Source organism: Bos indicus, chromosome 1 (genome assembly GCF_029378745.1).
Source record: "Bos indicus isolate NIAB-ARS_2022 breed Sahiwal x Tharparkar chromosome 1, NIAB-ARS_B.indTharparkar_mat_pri_1.0, whole genome shotgun sequence".
NCBI classification, from domain to species: Eukaryota; Metazoa; Chordata; class Mammalia; order Artiodactyla; family Bovidae; genus Bos; species Bos indicus.
This window is the reverse complement of record NC_091760.1, coordinates 106,707,788-106,729,072: the sequence shown is the minus strand read 5'-3', so window position 1 is coordinate 106,729,072 and position 21,285 is coordinate 106,707,788. Positions and strand designations below refer to the sequence as shown.

The 21,285-nt window shown below is 43.2% G+C and overlaps 1 protein-coding gene across 21 annotated transcripts in view; it reads right to left on the bottom strand.

Moving 5' to 3' along the window:
• B3GALNT1 (beta-1,3-N-acetylgalactosaminyltransferase 1 (Globoside blood group)) overlaps nucleotides 1-4,790 on the bottom strand; it is a 33,347-nt gene extending 28,557 nt beyond the window's left edge. For 12 of the 21 annotated variants that reach the window (XM_070792285.1, XM_019960007.2, XM_070792282.1 and 9 more), the window contains exons 1-2: nucleotides 4,096-4,326; nucleotides 1,121-1,209 (exon numbers count right to left, since the gene is read on the bottom strand). The gene's annotated coding sequence lies outside the window, so the exon portion shown is untranslated. Of the gene's footprint in view, nucleotides 1-685; nucleotides 723-1,120; nucleotides 1,210-3,337; nucleotides 3,422-4,095; nucleotides 4,327-4,372; nucleotides 4,580-4,634 lie in introns of those variants that run through there. The other 9 variants (XM_070792279.1, XM_070792309.1, XM_070792304.1 and 6 more) reach the window with 8 other exon arrangements.
• Nucleotides 4,791-21,285: the final 16,495 nt, after the last annotated feature.

Here is a 21,285-nt window from a genome sequence, read left to right as displayed (position 1 = left end):
TTGGAGGAATAGACAGTGAAAGCTGCTCTAGTTAATACTTCTTCCCATTGTGGCCCTAGATGAGGAGTATTAACAGATCTCTTGTCACTCTTGTCTGTCAAACCAAGTTACCGCTTCCCTTGTCCTTAGCTATCTGAATGTATTTCATTCATTCATTCAATACGCTGGACCTATGACAGAGACTGGGCTGCCTGGCCCTCAAGTTTCAAACACAATGCAGAGTGTAGAGGAAGGTTCACAACAGACTGAACATTATGAGCAAAGCCCACCTGGAGAAGATGGAGGAAGACCCCCTACAAGTCACTTCTAGCTTTACCATGCCTTCCCTTCTCTTCTAATTCACAATGTATCAAAAGCTCTGGTTGCAAAAGCAAATCAATATTTATTATATGCAGCAATGTACTAAGACAAAATCAATGCTCATAGTCACAAAAAAGATATTTGCCAAAGAGCCTATTAAACAGATTGCAACTCTTGAATCTGTTGTGCCAGGCCATTTAAAAGCACCCTGTTTGACTCTCCCATTGTGAATCTCATTCATGAAGTTGTAGCTTGGGTACCTACTACACAGTGAGCAGGCATGAGCGACGATAGCTGTTAGAGATGCAACAGAAAAGCGTATTTGGCTTGGACATTATATATGGTGGCAGAAGGGATAAAGGCATTTCCTAAAACAGGGTTCTACCTGTATTATCCAATAGTGAACAGAACAGAGCTGGAGACTGGACACAGAGACAAGGCAAATCATGTGAAAGGGAAGAAAAAGAGAGAAATATTCAATTGAGTATTTTTTTAGGGAAAAAGAGAGTTGAGTCTGATCTTGAGTTGAATATGATCACTAAATGTAGTATATATAGCTATGTTTTCCTGAGATACCATGGTGTTTTATGATGATTATACATATATATATATACACATACATATATCTTTATATAATCTTAAATGGTTTAATTGAGCTTAACTCTTTCAACGCCTCGAATCTTTTAGGGAAAGAAATATAGTAGAATATACAACAAAACTTGCAGCTGCATAAATGATCCTTAAAATCTTATAAAGGAGACTATTATATGCAATTTTAACCAATATGGATAATTTCTCAATTAAAATAAGATGGGCTTACCTGTAGAATTTCACATGAGACTAAAGTACCAGCTGAAGTGTTTTGTTTTCCATATTCCATGCTTTAATTACAAGATTTGCCATGAACTACTGAACAGAAGAACAAGAAAAAGAATTTATTTCAGTCATAACAACATTGGACATGATAACATCTAAAATTAATGTTCTACGAACTTATGGTTGTGGGGGAAGGGGAGGGATAGTTGGGGAGTTTGGGATCAACATGTACACGCTGCTATATGGATAAGCAACAAGCACCTATTCCTGTAAGGAACATGGAACTCTGCTCAATGGTATGTGGCAGCCTGGATGGGAGAGGAGTTTGGGGGAGAATGGATTCATGTATATGTATGTCTGAGTCCCTTTGCTGTTCACCTGAAACTATCACAACATTGTTAATCAGCTACATCCCAAAACAAAATAAAATGTTTAAAAAATTCATAAAATTAATGCTCTATACCTATTATCAACATTATTTTCATTTCTGTTAAAGCTTTGATCCTCTCTTTCTCCTTGCTCTCAAATCACTTCATGCATCTCATCTGGATTTATATTTGGCCACTGTCTTGATCACTACAAACAAAGCTAGTGGAGGTGATGGAATTCCAGCTGAGCTACTTCAAATCCTAAGAGATGATATTGTGAAAGTGCTGCACTCAATATACCAGCACTCAAAATTTGGAAAATTTAGCAAGTTTTCATTCCAATCCCAGAGAAGGGCAATGCCAAAGAATGTTCAAACTACCGCAAAATTGCACTCATCTCACATGCTAGCAAAGTAATTCTCAAAAGCCTCCAAGCTAGGCTGTAACAGTACGTGAACCACAAACTTCCAGATGTTCAAGATGGATTTAGAAAAGACAGAGGAATCAGAGATCAAATTGCCAACATCCGTTGGATCATAGAAAAAGCAAGAGAATTCCAGAAAAACATCTACTTCTGCTTCACTGACTATGCTAAACCCTTTGACTGTGTGGATCACAACAAACTGTGGAAAATTCTGAAAGAGATGGGAATACCATACCACCTTACCTGCCTCCTAAGAAACCTGTATGCAGGTCAGGAAGCAACAATTAGAACTGGATATGGAACAACGGACTGGTTCCAAGTTGGAAAAGGGGTACATGAAGGCTGATTATTGTCAACCTACTTATTTAACTTATATGCAAAGTACATCATGCAAAATGTTGAGCTGCATGAAGCACAAGTTGGAATCAAAGACTGCCGGGAGAAATATCAATAACCTTAGATATGCAGATGACACCATCCCTTATGGCAGAAAGAGAAGAGAAACTAAAGAGCCTCTTGATGAAAGCAAAAGAGGAGCATGAAAAAGCTGGTTTAAAACTCAACATTCAAAAAACAAAGATCATGGCATCTGGTCCCATCACTTCATGACAAATAGATGGGGAAACAATGGAAACAGTGACAGACTTTCTTTTCCTGGGCTCCAAAATCACTGCAGATGGTGACTGCAGCCATGAAATTAAAAGATGGTTACTCCTTGGAAGAAAAGCTATGACAAACCTAGACAGCATATTAAAAAGCAGAGACATTACTTTGCCAACAAAGGTCCGTCTAGTCAAAGCAATGGTTTTTCCAGGGGTCATGTATGGATATGAGAGTTGGACTGTGAAGAAGGTTGAGCAGTGAGGAATTGATGCTTTTAAACTGTGGTATTGGAGAGTCGCTTGGAATGCAAGGAGATCAAGCCAGTAAATTCTAAAGGAAATCAGTACTGAATATTCACCAGAAGACTGATGCTGAATCTGAAGCTCCAATACTTTGGCCACCTGATGTGAAGAACTGACTCATTGGAAAAGACCTTGATGCTGGGAAAGATTGAAGGCAGGAGGAGAAGGGGATGACGGAGGATGAGATGGTTGGATGGCATCACCGACTTGATGGACACTGAGTTTGAGCAAGCTCTGGTAGATGGTGAATGACAGGGACGTCCGGCGTGCTGCAATCCATGGGATCGCAAAGAGTCTGACACCACTGAGCAACTGAACAACTGTCTAGATAACAGGTTTTATTTTCAGGACTGAAATTACCCAACAACCATTCGTTTGAATGAACTTTCTGTTGAGGAGGAAAAAAGAGTCTTAGACTCTTACCTCTAAATAGTAAATAGTTCCTTTCTCTACACTGATACAGGTTCAAGGTATGCTTTTATCAGGTATCAACACATTTTGAGAGCAAAAACTCAGCTCCCTACCTCTGTCTAAGCCGCCTGGGGGAAAAAGGGCCAAACACAAAGCCGTTCCCAGCTGAGGACTGCAAACTCAAATCTTCCTTAACTCTAAAAACAGAAGGAAAAAAAAAAACTTGTGGCTGACAAAGGAGCCACCTCCTAAACGCTAGAGAGGAAAGAAAACCACCTCTGCTTTGCAAATTTCCCTCCTAGAAAAGCAGTGAGAAGTGGAAGAGAAAGAAGGACTACGGAATGCTACTCCTGCTTCTTGCTGGTATCATTACTTACTGCTTGAAAAAGTGAGGCTCCATTACACCTTCAAGGTTTCCTTTAAAATGACTTGTAGGCTTGCTAAGACCGCCTCTTAAAAATCACAGAGCCTCAGCCCCTGGAGGTTTCCTCCTCCCTCTTGCCAATTCGCCCGCCCATCCTTCTTAGGTCCATATTCTTTCCAATCCGTCTCCAGGGAGGGAGGGATTCCCACAATTCGGCTTCTGGGCCCTTCCCCAGAGTCTGGGCAATGAATTACCCCAGGCCTGCTGGGGAATCCGACACCGAAACACCATCCCGTTTCCTCCCCCGCCGACTCGGCCAAAGAGCCACCGGCTGCTCCTAGAATGTGCCACCTGAGCGGCCCAAGGCGACGGGCTGGGGTGGGTTGCGCCCTGGGGCGGGTCAGGGAGGACAGCGGGCTCCTTCTAGCCTCGGCCTGGCCCCACCACGCAGCCCGGCGCTCCGCAATGTCGCCCACAGCCCCACGGGGCCCCAACTCCCGCGCTCACCCGGTGGGACAGCTGAACGTCGCGGAGGCCAGAGCCCCAGGGCTCGGCTGATCGCGGTTCCACCCCAGCCGCGCTCCGGGAGAGGGCCTGAGGAGTAGGGGGCACCGCCCTGCCCGCCTCCCAGCCGAGCCGCCCCGGCCCGGGTGTCCCTGAAGAGGGCGCGGCGCGAAAGGAGCGGGCCCTAGGGCCACGCCCGCCACCCAGCCCGGGGAGTCGGGGCGGGAGGGTGTGCTCTCCAAGGCTTCCGCGCCTCCCTAGAGACCCTGCCCACACTCACCTCCAGCGCAGGGCGCGCACCCTGCTCCGACGCGGGCGGGAGGCGGACTGTCCCTCCCTGCGCGCACACGCAGCCTCCCGCAGCCACACGCACGGCCGGGCGCGCGCAGACCACGCGCCGCGCCCGGAGCCCCTCGCTAGCTCGCTCGTACGCACGCGCGAGCCCCGGACCCAGCTAGAGGGCTCGGGGATCTGCCCCCAGCCCTCCGCGGTGGTCCGGGCGCGCGCTCTGGATCCTTGCCATCAGTTTGCATGTCACTCACCGGGTTGCTAGGTAGGCAATTTACAGTTGAGCCTAGCCGGGGTGAGTCGATGTAGTGGCCGACTTCGGAAAGGATTTCGGTTTAAGACACTATTTGCTCTCCTAGCCCTATTTTCAAGTTGCGTAAATGCCCGGCCTCGAGGCAATCTGGGAGGGATTTACTTATTGCACTCCGCACAGAGCTAGGAAGGAAAGAAGAAACCCTGGGGAGTTCTTTTGCTCTCGCGTAAGAAATGCGCGTTTTCCTTTTAGAATCTGTAGAAAACGGAGGGTGGGGATACGTCGGGGTTACAATGGTCCAGGGTGTGAACGTAAGTCCCTGGCGTCGCGCGCTCTGGTGAAATGCCGCTCAGTACTCTTGGCATCTGGTCCCATCACTTCATGGGAAATAGATGGGGAAACAGTGGAAACAGTGTCAGACTTTATTTTGGGGGGCTCCAAAATCACTGCAGATGGTGATTGCAGCCATGAAATTAAAAGACGCTTACTCCGTGGAAGAAAAGTGATGACCAACCTAGATAGCATATTGAAAAGCAGAGGCATTACTTTGCCAACGAATGTCCGTCTAGTCAAGGCTATAGGGTTTTTCCTGTGGTCATGTATGGATGTGAGAGTTGGACTATGAAGAAAGCTGAGCGCCAATGAATTGATGCTTTTGAACTGTGGTGTTGGAGAAGACTCTTGAGAGTCCCTTGGACTGCAAGGAGATCCAACCAGTCCATTCTGAAAGAGATCAGCCCTGGGATTTCTTTGGAACGACTGATGCTAAAGCTGAAACTCCAGTACTTTGGCCACCTCATGGGAAGAGTTGACTCATTGGAAAAGATTCTGATGCTGGGAGGGATTGGGGGCAGGAGGAGAAGGGGACGACAGAGGATGAGATGGCTGGATGGCATCACTGACTCGATGGACATGAGTCTGAGTGAACTCCGGGAGTTGGTGATGGACAGGGAGGCCTGGCGTGCTGCGATTCATGGGGTCGCAAAGAGTCCTACACGACTGAGCGACTGAACTGAACCGAACTGACTCTTCCTTTGCCCTGGAGAATTCAGAGGAAGTCTGTCCCACCAAACTGCTGCTCCCTGGGAGGAATGGAGAGGCTTTGAGGCACGGGAGCTGAGTGTGCTGTTTTTGAGGCGTGCCTCTGGTTGTACCGGTCTCTGGGTGGCAGTTGTTGAATTAACACAGGAATAGTATTTCCTCTCCTCTCTTGGCACCCTTACGTGGTGCCGTCTGAAAACTGCTTCCCATTCTGTTGTACTGTGAACCGTTTGGCTGCACCATTGCAGTGTGAAAAGCTGGAAGAATAGTTCAGTGAACGCCCATGTCCATTCCTCCAAGAAATGAGTAACTCTTAACATTTTGCTTTCTTTCTATGCTGTCTCTTGCCTAAATAAAGACAAAGACATTCTTCAGTGCAACCACATTAGAAACTAAATCACATCGAAGAAACTTGGTAATTTGATATCATCTAATTCTGAAGGAGATCAGCCCTGGGATTTCTTTGGAAGGAATGATGCTAAAGCTGAAACTCCAGTACTTTGGCCACCTCATGCAAAGAGTTGACTCATTGGAAAAGATTCTGATGCTGGGAGGGATTGGGGGCAAGAGGAGAAGGGGACGACAGAGGATGAGATGGCTGGATGGCATCACTGACTCGATGGACGTGAGTCTGAGTGAACTCCGGGAGTTGGTGATGGACAGGGAGGCCTGGTGTGCTGCAATTCATGGGGTCACAAAGAGTCGGAAACAACTGAGCAACTGAACTGAACTGAATATCTAGCCCATTTGCAAATTTCTACAGTTTTCAAAAAAGTTTTGTCTTGATTTTATGGAGAAATAGCCCAATAAAGAGTCATGCATGCCTTTGTTGTTATGGTTGTCTGTTTTATTGGAGAATAAATAGAAAATAAACCTTCTACCTGTTTTTGTGGTATTACGTTTTTGAAGAGTGTGTGCCAATTATTTAACCAAAGGATTCTTTCTTAATTTGTCTGACTTTGTTTTCCTCCTGATGTCATTTCATTTTTTTCTCTAAAAAATTAGATACCACTTTGCCTGTAAGCTCGAAGAAAGGTTGAGAGGTTTGATTGCTGTTGTTCAGTCACAAAGTCATGTCCTACTCTTTGCAACCCCATGGACTGCAGAATGACAGGCTTCCCTGTCCTTCACTATCTTCTGGAGTTTGCGCAAAGTCATGTCCATTGAGTCGATGATGCCATCCAACCATCTCCTCCTCTGCTGCCCCTTTCTCCCCCTGCCCTCAATCTTTCCCAGCATCAGGGTCTTTTCCAATGAGTTAGCTCTTTGAATCAGGTGGCCAAAGTATTGGAGCTTAGGTATCAGTCCTTCTGATGAATATTCAGGGTTGATTTCTTTTAGGACTGACTGGTTTGATCTTTTTACTGTCCAAGAGACTCTTAAGAGTCTTCTCTAGCACCACAATTTGAGAGCATCAATTCTTTGGTTTGATTAGATGGCAAGAACCCTTATAAGATGGCATACTTTATGAGGTGCTCTTTTTATTGTTTTCCTTCAGGAAGAACATTTTAAATATTAAGCACCTGTTATTCCTAGATCCCTGCAAGGAGAACATAGGTTACAAATCTACTCACTTAGGCAGATGGAGTAATCATTTGGATTATTCTGGTACCTCCTACTTTAGATCACCTAATGTTAGAAGCCTCATTAAATTACATACTCACTTCGTTCAAAGAACAGTAAAATTCTGTACTTGGTGAAGTTTGAGCCACCTTAGAGTTCTTTTGGATGTGTGTGTGCATGCTAAGTCGCTTTAGTTGTGTCCAACTCTTTGCACCCCGTGGACTGTAACTCTCCAGGCTCCTGTGTCCAACTCTTTGCAACCCCATGGACTGTAACTCTCCAGGCTCCTCTCTCCATGGGATTCTCCAGGCAAGAATACTGGAGTGGGTTCCCATTTCCTTCTCCAAGGGATCTTCCCCAGCCAGGGATTGAAGCCCTATCTCTTGTCTCCTACATTAGCAGGCAGGTTCTTTACCACTAGTTCCACCTGGGAAGCCCATTCTTATGGATAATTCAAGGGAAAGGCTACCCACTACAGTATTCTTGCCTGGAGAATTCCATGGACTGTATACTCCACGGGATAGCAAAGAGTCAGACATGACTGAGTGACTTTCACTCGCTCACTGGTAAAAAAATAGTGATACTTTCTACAAGGTCTTGTGATGTATTTAAGAAGACATCTTGTGATGTTTTAAGAAGACTTGATAAAATCCAAGGGAAGTTTCCTGTATTTAACTGAGCAAACCTGAACTCAACTCCCAGTTCCATTCCAATAACAGAAACAAATCTCAAGAATATATAATATATATATGTAGTCTCAGTCTGTGGCTCATATCATAAATATCCAGGAGTGTGAGCTCATCCATTTGTGCTCATAAGCTCCACTGGGTGAAATCTAGGTCAAGTTTACACTGTATAACAATGGCCACTTCGACAATTTTTAGTAAGTCAGTCTAAGTCAGTGGATCATATCAATGGTTTTTGTTCACATCAGCAAATGAGTGTCTGCTCATCCCTCTGCCAGTTGATCTGAATTTTATCAGAGTCAGCTTTCTACGAGTCCAAGGCAGAAGCTAGCCTTGGGGCTTCTCTGGTAGCTCAGTGGTAAAGAATCTGCTGCCAATGCAGGAGACACAGGTTAAGTCCCTGGGTCGGGAAGATCCCACAGGTCTTGGAGCAACTAAGCCTGTGGGCCACATCTATTGAGCCTGTGGTCTAGAACCTAGGAACCACAACTACTGAAGCCCATGAGCCCTAGAGCCCGTGCTCCACAACAGGAGAAGCCGCTGCGATGGGAATCTGTGTGCTGCAATGAAGAGTTATCCCTGCTTGCTGCAACTAGAGAAAAGCCCATGCAGGAATGAAGACGGAACACAGCCAAAAATAAAAAAGAAGCTAGCCTTGAAAGTTATGTAACATCATTTTTGGTAACATTTTATTGATCAATAGCAAGCATAGGACTATTCAAGATTCAAGGAGAGAAAAAAAAAGATTCAAGGGGAGAAGATCAGACAAGGCATAAACAGGAGATGAGGCTCATTGTCGGGGTGGGGAGGGAACATATTTGGAAAGGAGCTACCACAGTGCTCTCGGCCAAATGCAAACTTAAATGTGTAGTCTTGATCATAGTGGTCCTTTGCTTAAAATCAGGTGGGGCTGGATCATCTATTTAACTGCAAGCCTAGTCATAACCGGGGCTTCCCTGGTGGCTCAGTTGGTGAAGAATTTGCCTGTAATGCAGGAGACATGGGTTCAATCCCTGAGTTGGGAAGATCCCCTGGAAAATGGAATGGCAACCCACTCCAGTATTGCCTGGAGAATCCCATGGACAGAGGAGCCTGGTGGGCTACAGTCCATGGAATCACAAACAGCTGGACACGACTGGGCAACTAATCACACACTTACACTAGTCATAACTACCCACTCCCAACTGTGATCTACACATTTTCATCAACACTACAGATATGGGGCCATATTTCTTTTTGTTTGCAGATTCTTTGGTTCAACTGCTTCTCCTTTATCAAAGTGGGTTTTTTTCCCCTACAGAAGAGGAAAGAATAGGGATGTGAAATATACACTTAAAAATTATTTATGGTGATTTGAGTTGGATATAGGAGTTAAAAATGGGTGTACGGCAAAATTATTTTTGGATAGTAGCAGTGTAGGTCCAAACACTGGACTTGGTTGACACTCTGTAAATGTTCAGATTGGAAGCTGTGGTTATAACTCTTTTCCTGGCTCCAGCCCTAGCAGGTGGTTGTGCCCTTTGCAAAGTGTAAAGTGATTGCTGCCTGCTGGTGCCTTTATCATAGCCATTCTTCACCTCACCTTGGCTGACAGTTCACCTCACCAAGTAAAGAAAGTCCACTGGTAACAAAACTAGGAAGGCTTCATTGCAAATAAAGTAATATATGGGGAAAAAAATCAACCTCTGTATTTGGAAGGATGCTTTAGGACACTCATACTGTATCTTACAAATTCTGTGTTTTTATTTTTGAAAAGTTATATTCCAATTCCTGTTTTTAAAATGTTTTGAATGTCCCATGAATAATGAGTGGGTATATGTGCTCATAGATGGCAAAACCTCCCCAGGATGTGAAACAGAGCCATGGACAGCAGACTAGGGGGAAGAAATCCTCCCAAGTGAAATAAGTGAGAAGAAAAGTTGCAAAACCTTCAAAAGATTATTTCCTTCAAGGCAGTTTCCTATTTCTTTGTGTAGCATTTATTCAGTGTGTGATTCAGTTATCTGTTGCATCCCATTAGATGGGGAACCAGTGGCTGGCTTTATTTTTTTGGGCTCCAAAATCACTGCAGATGGTGATTGCAGCCATGAAATTAAAAGATGATTACTCCTTGGAAGGAAAGTTATGACCAACCTAGACAGCATATTAAAAAGCAGAGACAATACTTTGCCAACAAAGGTCTGTCTAGTCAAGGCTATGGTTTTTCCAGTAGTCATGTATGGATGTGAGAGTTAGACTATAAAGAAAGCTGAGTGCCGAAGAATTGATGCTTTTGAACTGTGGTGTTGGAGAAGACTCTTGAGAGTCCCTTGGACTGCAAGGAGATCCAACCAGTCCATCCTAAAGGAGATGAGTCCTGGGTGTTCATTGGAAGGACTGATGTTGAAGCTGAAACTCAAATACTTTGGCCACCTGATGTGAAGAGCTGAATCATTTGAAAAGACCCTGATGCTGGGAAAGATTGACGGCGGGAGGAGAAGGGGACGGCGGAGGATGGGATGGTTGGATGGCATCACCAACTCGATGGACATAAGTTTGGGTAAACTCCAGGAGTTGGCGATGGACAGGGAGACCTGCCGTGCTGCGGTTCATGGGGTCGCAAAGAACCAGACACGACTGAGCAAATGAACTGAACTGATTGCATCCCATATATTGAAAATATCCATTTAATATTCGTCACAATTCTTAGCGTTGGTTGCTTGACTCTGTGGTTTTATCTGGATTACTCACATAGTTATGTTGAGGAGTCAGTGGAAGTTTCTGCAAAGCGTGGTAGATTGTGCACATTTTAGCTTTTGTTTCTGTCTCATTGGCCTTCCCTGGTGGTCCAAACAGTAAAAAGTCTGCCCACAACGTGGGAGACCTGGGTTTGATCCCTGGAGTCTGGAAGATTCCCTAGAGAAAGAAGTGGCAACCTGCTCCAGTATTCTTGCCTGGGAAATCCCATGGACAGAGGAGCCTGGCAGACTACAATCCATGGGGTCTGCAAAGAGTTGGACACAACTGAACGACTTTCACTTCAGTTCATATTCTTCTGTTATTTATTAATTTTTTTATAAGCCTTTAAAAAGCAAAAGTTATTCTTAGCTCAAGGGCCCTACATAGAAACAGGCTGAGGGCCATGTTTATATTAGTAGTTTGCCAACCCCTGAACTGGAGAGTCAGCTAAGCTGAAAGTCCAAGGTGGCTTCAGCATGTGTCTGGCAGTTGGTGATGCCATCCACTGCTGGCCATGATTCTTCTGGAGCATCTTCAGGGCTTCTCATCCTCCATGTGCTCCATTCTCAGTCTGTGGGCAGCACTCAAGAGTATGAAGGTGGAAGTGGTCAGAGTTAGGGCATAGTTGGGAAGTCACACAGGGTCACATATGCCACATTCTGTAGATCAGAAGAGACCATGAGGCCAACCCAGATTGAAGGGATGGGCTACTAGATTCCCTGTCAGCGGGAACAGCTGTGGATATTGTGGCCACAGCTAGCTAAACTAAGTGGAAGATTTCTACTGTCCGTTACCACCCTGGGAGATGGAAGGCTGATGCTGACACCTTGACATTAGATTGACTCTCAGAGCCTTATTCAGATAACTTCAGATTGAGTCATAAAACTGGATTTATAACCTCTGATGGCAGCTACTGCTCTTAAGCTCTTGTTTGCCCTTATCACCCCAGCCTGTTTCGAATTCTGTGAGCACTCATTCATTTTCCCTTGTACCAGTTTACAGGTATCTCTGCTAGGAGATACCAGCTCCATGAAGGAAGGACCACACCCGACCACTCTGCCTTACTGTGACAAATCTTCAATAGATAGATACGAAATTTAATTAAATAACCTAACTGAGGTTTACCCACTCCAGTGTTCTTGCCTGGAGAATCCCAGGGACGGGGGAGCCTGGTGGGCTGCCGTCTATGTGGTCGCACAGAGTCGGACACGACTGAAGTGACTTAGCAGCAGCAGCAGCAACTGAGGTTTAACATCAGGTTATTTGCTTACTTTGCAAAAGCAAAACTAATTTAAGAGTCTTACACTGCCTCCAAATTCTGAAAGAACATCATGTATCAAAGAGTCACGTTTCACACCCGAATACCATCTAATCAGATAGTTAAGGTTCCTAACAGTTTTTTCAAACATATAATTAAGTGTTAAGAAGCAGTATGCTTAATGACAAGTTTCAACTAGCAACCACCTTTAAGGACATATTACATTTTAACTTTAAATGTGTCTGCAGATGAAAATCAAAAAGTAACAGCAGTTTATACTATATAGGCTGTGTACGTTCCAAGGCAGAACTAATTCTGGAGAGGGTATCTGATCTGCAGTAAATGCTGCTACTAATTACTCAGTTGAATTTTTCAATATGTGTTTTCTCCAAGATCTCATTGTAACTCCACTTGTCTTCTCCCACTTGATGGAAAGCTTTGACAATTTATTATGTTTACAAGCAGCTGGGGTGTATTTCTAATTGATGATTTGTTATCCGATATTTCTTACTCGACTGTCCACATTTATCATTCTCTTTGGCATTTTCCTCAGTGTCTCCTGTCTTACTGAACTAGATGGATGGTGCTGCTTTTGTGCAAACGCAGGCATTTTGCACTCCCCTGCTGCTTCTTTCCATCAGACCACAGATACATACAGGACTGATGCTAGATAACATGTCCATGGCACTTAAGCATGAACAAAGTATATTCACATATACTCTGTCAGTTGATTATTAATACATCAGTCCTGTGGGACGATGCTACCACCACCTCATTTGGCAGGTGGGGAGACTGGTAAACAAATATTCTAGAATATTTCAAATTGAATGTGTTCGAGTCAACCTCAGTACCTTCCCATAAAACCTGTTTATTCTCCTAGATTCCAAATTCGGTTAAAGCAGTCTCATTTATCAGTCTTCCGAGTTTGATCCTTAATTCTTTCTTCTGCATTACTCCACAAGAACAGTCACCAAGACCCTGTGGATTCTCTTTCTCTCTGAGACCTGACCTTCTGATCCTTCCCCGGCTCCCCAGAAAACCTCATTTTTCACCTGGGTTTGTGTTAGAGCTTTCTGTCTGTTCCTCTGACTTCTGAGTTGCCCATCCGATCCTTCTCATTACTATGAGGACTGTCTTCCTTAAACTCACATCATGCATGCACTTCTGGCTTTAAATGGGTCAGTGGCTCCCCACAGGGCACAGTCTAAAGGGTTACAAAGCTCTTTAGTCTGGCTCAGTCAGCAAATTCCTGCTGTTCTGGTTCCTGTTCTCAGTCCATTTTCATGCACCTGTCTTTGTACTCACCTCCCCATCAGAATACACTTTCACTTCCTGATTCCCTGCACCCCAGAGCCACACCACCTGACTCACTCAAGGCTCACAACTTCTATAGTAGTACTTCTCAAATCTAACTCCAGCAAGAGTCTAGAACTGTGCCATCTAATAGAATCATTTGTTGTGCTTGTTCAGTCACTCAGTCATGCTGGACTCTTTGCAACCCCATGGACTGCAGCACACCAAGCTTCCCTGTCCTTCACTATCTCCTGGAGTTACTCAAACTCATGAACATTGAGTTGATGATGCCATCAACCATCTCATCCTCTGTCGAGCTATCTGTGATGATAAAAATGCTCTCTGCTTTCCAGTACCATAAGCACTAATCATTTGTAACTACTGAGCTATGCAGTGTAGCTAATGACACTGAGGAACTGGATTTTTAATTTTACTTACTTTAAATTTAAGTAGCCACCATATTGAATAATATCTTTCTGTATGAATCCCTACCATATTGAATAATACAGATCTATATGAGTCCCTTTTCATCTGTTAAAACTCAGTTCAAACATGGTTCAGCCTAAAGACCAGCTACATAATTTGTGGAGCTCAGTGCAAAATGAAATACAGGACTGTTTGTAAAAAAATTATTACGAATTTCAAAACAATAACAGCAGAACATTATACAAAATACAGTGCCCTTTTAAGTGCAGGGCCCTGTGTGACTATGCAGTTTCCAGGCCCGTGCAAATAGCCCTGTTTAGACTTGTAGAAAAATTCACAAAGGATATGAGGAAGTAATTTACAGAAGAGGAAATCTACAAGGCCAGTAAATATCTGAAAAGATGTACATTTTCCTAGGAACCAGGGAAATGCAAATTAAAGCCACAATGAGATACAATTTCATACCTACTTATTGTCAGAAATTTGAAAGTCCAATAATATCAAGTTGTCAGGATGTAATCACTGCTGATTATATAAATCACTTCTCTAGTAAAACTGAAAATGTGCATATCCTGTAATCCAGTGGTTCTACTCTTAGGTGTCCTCCCTGGAGAAACTTGCATGTGTGCATGAGAAGGTGTGTATAACAATGTTTATGGTAGCTTGCTTGTAACTGAAAGGCATCTGAAGCAAACTAATACGCACAAATGGGAGGAATGATAAATAAATGCAGCATGCTTTAGGAAGAATTTCATGTAATAATTTAAAATGAATGAATTAGAGCTATATTTCTCAGTTTGGATAAATTAAAAATATATAATGTTGATCAGAGAAAGCAAGTTCCAGATAGGTGTTATTTATGGATATGTTTTATAAATGTGAAAATTGTAGTTATAATTGTTTGTAAATATATGTGTGTATTATAAATATATATCAAACATAATAAAACATACAAAACCAAACACAGGACTGATTACCTTTAATGAGGGGTAAGGGGTCAGAGACTAGACTAGTGTGACAGAGGGCAGTTCATTGAATCTACAGTGATTTATTTCTTAAAAATCAATGACTTAAATGCACACAAAGAAAATAATGCAGGTACTATTAAAAGGCATGAATGAATTGCTATATGACATAAAGAGAAAACTCCATAAAATATGATTCAAAATTAAGAAGCAATAAAAGATACATGAATGTATTTATATATAAGTTAAAAAAAAACACTTTTCATGAGGAAAAAACTACAAGCAAGTGAAAACTCCTGACAACTTGGAGAAAATATTTGTAATGTCTACCATTAACGAGCAAATATTTTCCCCAAATGTATTTTCATTTTGTATATGTGCTGGTAAAATGAGCACAGTTTTAAACATTTTCAAACATATAGCAAATCTGAAAAACTTTTGTGGAAAACACGTACCACCTAGATTCTGCCATCAATGTTTTACTATACTTGCTTTATCACTTATATAATTTCTCTATCCATCTGTCAATCCATATTAATTTTTGGTGCATTTCAAAAGAAATTGCTGCTGCTGCTGCTGCTAAGTTGCTTCAGTCGTGTCCAACTCTGTGTGACCCCATAGACGGCAGCCCACCAGGCTTCCCTGTCCCTGGGATTCTCCAGGCAAGAACACTGGAGTGGGTTGCCATTTCCTTCTCCAATGCATGAAAGTGAAAAGTGAAAGTAAAGACGCTCAATCCTGTCAGACTGTAGCGACCCCATGGACTGAAGCCCACCAGGCTCCTCCATCCATGGGATTTTCCAGGCAAGAGTACTGGAGTGGGGTGCCATTGCCTCCTCCAAAAGAAATTGCAAACATCAGTATATAGATGCACGTATATTACTAACAATTCTACTAGGTATATACACAAAAGAATTGAAAGCAAGGATTTGAACCGATATTAGTTACCTAATGTTCATAGCAGCATTAGTCACAATAGATGAAAGATGGAAACAACCCCAGTGTCTATCAGTGGATGCATAAATGAGCATAGTGAGGTATATGCGTACTATGGAGTATGATTCAACCATGGAAAGGAATGAAGTTCTAACACATGCTGCAGCATGGCGGAACCTTGAGGATATACTGTTAAGTGAAATAGACTAGATACAGATGTACCGATACTTTAAGATGCCACTTACATGGACTATGTATCTAAAATACTATCTAAATACGTATCTGCAACACTCAGATACGAAGAGACAAAAGGTAGAACAGAGGTTACAAGGGATGAGGGAAAGAAGGAGTGAGGAGTTATTATTTAATAAGTATAGAGCTTCAGCTTTATGAAAGTTCTGTAGATGGACAGTGGTGATTGCACGGTAGTGTGAATATACTTAATGCCACTGAACTGTACACTTAAAAGTGGTTAAAAAGATAAAACATGTATATTTTGCCACAATGAAAAATATTTTAAGAAGTAAAAAATAAGTTAAAAAAAAAGAAAGAAATGCTAATGAAAACAACACTGAGATGCAATTTCTCACCCATTAGATTGACAGAAGTCTGAGTTTGATCCTATGAAGCTGTGAGGAAACAGGCCTTCTTATTGTTAGTGGCAAGGCCAAAAAAAAACCATAGTATAACCCCTCTGGTGGCAAGTTTGGCAATGTCTTGAAAAATAACACGAGCACTAACCCTTTGACCCAACATTCACTCACCTTCAAGAATATCTCCTGAAGATATCCTTGCAAAAATATGAAATTGTTAAAAATTATTGGAGTAGCTGCTGCTGCTGCTAAGTCACTTCAGTCATGTCCAACTCTGTGTGACCCCATAGACGGCAGCCCACCAGGCTTCCCTGTCCCTGGGATTCTCCAGGCAAGAACACTGGAGTGGGTTGCCATTGCCTTCTCCAATGCATGAAAGTGAAAAGTCAAAGTGAAGTTGCTCAGTCGTGTCCAACTCTAGCGACCCCATGGACTGCAGCCTACCAGGCTCCTCCGTCCATGGGATTTTCCAGGCAAAAGTACTGGAGTAGGGTGCCACTGCCTTCTTCTTGGAGTAGGCATAGAGTTAATTATGGTGGCATTATTTGCCACCATATAGGGAAAAAACCTAAGAACTAGAAACAATCCAAATGTTCAGTGATAGGGAAGTGGTTTAGTAAACTCTGGGGCATCCAAATAGTGAAGAACCATACAACCATAAAAAGGAATGAGGAAGACCTGCATGTATCGGTACAGAACTATGACTGCTGCTGCTGCTAAGTCACTTCAGTCGTGTCTGACTCTGTGCGACCCCATAGACGGCAGCCCACCAGGCTCCCCTCGTCCTTGGGATTCTCCAGGCAAGAACTATGACTAGGTGATTGTTAAGTGAATTATGGCAAAATACTAGACAGTGTTTATCTTATGCGACCGAGGCCAGGGGCGGTGGCCGGGAGGACCAACCCCACGTCCAAGGAGCCGTGGCTGCGTGGGCGCAGGAGGGCCTAGAGGAGCTATCCCACATTGAAGGTCAGGAAGGGCGGCAGTGAGGAGATACCCCTCATAAAGGTAAGGAGAAATGGCTGTGCTTTGCTGGAACAGCCGTGAAGAGATATCCCACACCCAAGGTAAGAGAAACCCAAGTAAGACGGTAGGTGTTGCAAGACGGCATCAGAGGGCAAACACACTGAAACCATACTCACAGAAAACTAGTCAATCTAATCACACTAGGACCACAGCCTTGTCTAACTCAATGAAACTAAGCCATGCCTGTGGGGCAACCCAAGACGGGTGGGTCATGGTGGAGAGATCTGACAGAATGTGGTCCACTGGAGAAGGGAATGGCAAACCACTTCAGTATTCTTGCCTTGAGAACCCCATGAACAGTAATGAAAAGGAAAAATGATAGGATATTGAAAGAGGAACTCCCCAGGTCAGTAGGTGCCCAATATGCTACTGGAGATCAGTGGAGAAATAACTCCAGAAAGAATGAAGGGATGGAACCAAAGCAAAAACAATACCCAGCTGTGGATGTGACTGGTGATAGCAGCAAGGTCCGATGCTGTAAAGAGCAATATTGCATAGGAACCTGGAATGTCAGGTCCATGAATCAAGGCAAATTGGAAGTGGTCAAACAAGAGATGGCAAGAGTGAATGTCAACATTCTAGGAATCAGCGACTGAAATGTACTGGAATGGGTGAATTTAACTCAGATGACCATTATATCTACTACTGCGGGCAGGAATCCCTCAGAAGAAATGGAGTGGCCATCATGGTCAACAAAAGAGTCTGAAATGCAGTACTTGGATGAAATCTCAAACACCACAGAATAATCCCTGTTTGTTTCCAAGGCAAACCATTCAATATCACAGTAATCCAAGTCTATGCCCCAACCAGTAACGCTGAAGAAGCTGAACGGTTCTATGAAGACTTTCAAGACCTTTTAGAACTAACACCCAAAAAAGATGTCCTTTTCATTATAGGGGACTGGAATGCAAAAGTAGGAAGTCAAGAAACACCTGGAGTAACAGGCAAATTTGGCCTTGGACTATGGAATGAAGCAAGGCAAAGACTAATAGAGTTTTGCCAAGAAATGCACTGGTCATAACAAATACCCTCTTCCAACAACACAAGAGAAGACTCTACACATGGACATTACCGGATGGTCAACACTGAAATCAGATTGATTATATTCTTTGCAGCCAAAGATGGAGAAGCTCTATACAGTCAACCAAAACAAGACCAGGAGCTGACTGTGGCTCAGACCATGAACTCCTTATTGCCAAATTCAGACTTACATTGAAGAAAGTAGGGAAAACCACTAGACCATTCAGGTATGACCTAAATCAAATCCTTTATGATTATACAGTGGAAGTGAGAAATAGATTTAAGGGCCTAGATCTGATAGATAGAGTGCCTGATGAGCTATGGAATGAGGTTTGTTACATTGTACAGAAGACAGGGATCAAGACCATTCCCATAGAAAGAAATGCAAAAAAGCAAAATGGCTGTCTGGGGAGGCCTTACAAATAGCTGTGAAAAGAAGAGAAGTGAAAAGCAAAGGAGAAAAGGAAAGATATAAGCATCTGAATGCAGAGTTCCAAAGAATAGCAAGAAGAGACAAGAAAGCCTTCTTCAGCGATCAATGCAAAGAAATAGAGGAAAACAACAGAATGGGAAAGACTAGGGATCTCTTCAAGAAAATCAGAGATACCAAAGGAACATTTCATGCAAAGATGAGCTCGATAAAGGACAGAAATGGTATGGGCCTAACAGAAGCAGAAGATATTAAGAAGAGATGGCAAGAATACACAGAAGAACTGTACAAAATAGATCTCCATGACCCAGATAATCACGATGGTGTGATCACTGACCTAGAGCCAGACATCCTGGAATGTGAAGTCAAGTGGGCCTTAGAAATCATCACTACGAACAAAGCTAGTGGAGGTGATGGAATTCCAGTTGAGCTATTCCAAATCCTGAAAGGTGATGCTGTGAAAGTGCTGCACTCAATATGCCAGCAAATTTGGAAAACTCAGCAGTGGCCACAGGACTGGAAAAGGTCAGTTTTCATTCCAATCCCAAAGAAAGGCAATGCCAAAGAATGCTCAAACTACCGCACAATTGCACTCATCTCACATGCTAGTAAAGTAATGCTCAAAATTCTCCAAGCCAGGCTTCAGCAATATGTAAACCATGAACTTCCTGATGTTCAAGCTGGTTTTAGAAAAGGCAGAGGAACCAGAGATCAAATTACCAACATCCGCTGGATCATGGAAAAAGCAAGAGAGTTCCAGAAAAACATCTATTTCGGCTTTATTGACTATGCCAAAGCCTTTGACTGTGTGGATCACAATAAACAGTGGAAAGTTCTGAAAGAGATGGGAATACCAGACCACCTGATCTGCCTCTTGAGAAATTTGTATGCAGGTCAGGAAGCAACAGTTAGAACTGGACATGGAACAACAGACTGGTTCCAGATAGGAAAAGGAGTTCGTCAAGGCTGTATATTGTCACCCTGTTTATTTAACTTCTATGCAGAGTACATCATGAGAAACGCTGGACTGGAAGAAACACAGACTGGAATCAAGATTGCCGGGAGAAATATCAATAACCTCACATATGCAGATGACACCACCCTTATGGCAGAAAGTGAAGGGGAACTCAAAAGCCTCTTGATGAAAGTGAAAGTGGAGAGTGAAAAGTTGGCTTAAAGCTCAACATTCAGAAAATGAAGATCATGGCATCCGGTCCCACCACGTCATGGAAAATAGATGGGGAAACAGTGGAAACAGTGTCACACTTTATTTTTCTGGGCTCCAAAATGACTACAGATGTTGACTGCAGCCATGAAATTAAAAGACGCTTACTCCTTGCAAGGAAGGTTATGACCAACCTAGATAGCATATTCAAAAGCAGAGACATTACTTTGCCAACAAAGGTCCGTCTAGTCAAGGCTATGGTTTTTCCTGTGGTCATGTATGGATGTGAGAGTTGGACTGTGAAGAAGGCTGAGCGCCGAAGAATGGATGCTTTTGCACTGTGGTGTTGGAGAAGACTCTTGAGAGTCCCTTGGACTGCAAGGAGATCCAACCAGTCCATTCTGAAGGAGATCAGCCCTGGGATTTCTTTGGAACGACTGATGCTAAAGCTGAAACTCCAGTACTTTGGCCACCTCATGCAAAGAGTTGACTCATTAGAAAAGACTCTGATGCTGGGAGGGATTGGGGGCAGGAGGAGAAGGGGACGACAGAGGATGAGATGGCTGGATGGCATCACTGACTCGATGGATGTGAGTCTGAGTGAACTCCGGGAGTTTGTGATAAACAGGGAGGCCTGGCGTGCTGCGATTCATGGGGTCGCAAAGAGTCGGACATGACTGAGCGACTGATCTGATCTGATCTGATCTGACCTTTTGTGTGAGAAATGGTGGAAAAGAAACATATTTGTTATATTTTTCAAGAAATAACAATGAGTGTTTGTCAAAAACTAATAAAAATGGTTTCCTAGATTGTGAAAGAGGGTGCAGGATGAAGGGGCAAGGAGAGTAGAAAAAGTTCTATAGGTGCATTTTGTGGCTGGGGAACCATATAAAGTGAAAGTGAAAGTTACTCAGTCCTGTCGGACTCTTTGAGACCCTGTGTCCATGGAATTCTCCAGGCCAGAATACTGGGTGGGTAGCCTTTCCCTTCTCCAGGGGATCTTCCCAACCCAGGGATTGAACCCAGGTCTCCCGCATTGCAGGCAGATTCTTTACCAGCTGTTTATATAACTCAAAGATGGTGGGGAAAAAAATCCCTAATAAATTGGAAACAAATGAACCTAACCATGTATCAATTTTGGCCATAGCTGCATAGAGAAAATAATCCCTTATTTAAAATGTAGGACTTCCCTGGTGGTCCAGGGGTACCATGTTCCTATTGGAACACTAACAGCGACATGATGTAAGAAAAAAAAGGAACTCAAGTAAATACTTGTGTTACTGCTATTAAAAACTGAGATACGCACAGTAAAAGAGATACAAGTATAAAACTTTAAAAGTTAAGTGAAAACAGGATAATGACTGCAGTGGATCGAAATGTCAAATATAAATAAATCTGAGTTCAAGATAATGCTTCAAAAACACACTAGTTATTTTAATTACCATAGTCTTTTACCTCCCTAAGGAAGCAATTTTTGTGGTTAAACTCTTCTTGCTGCTGCTACTGCTAAGTCGCTTCAGTCGTGTCTGACT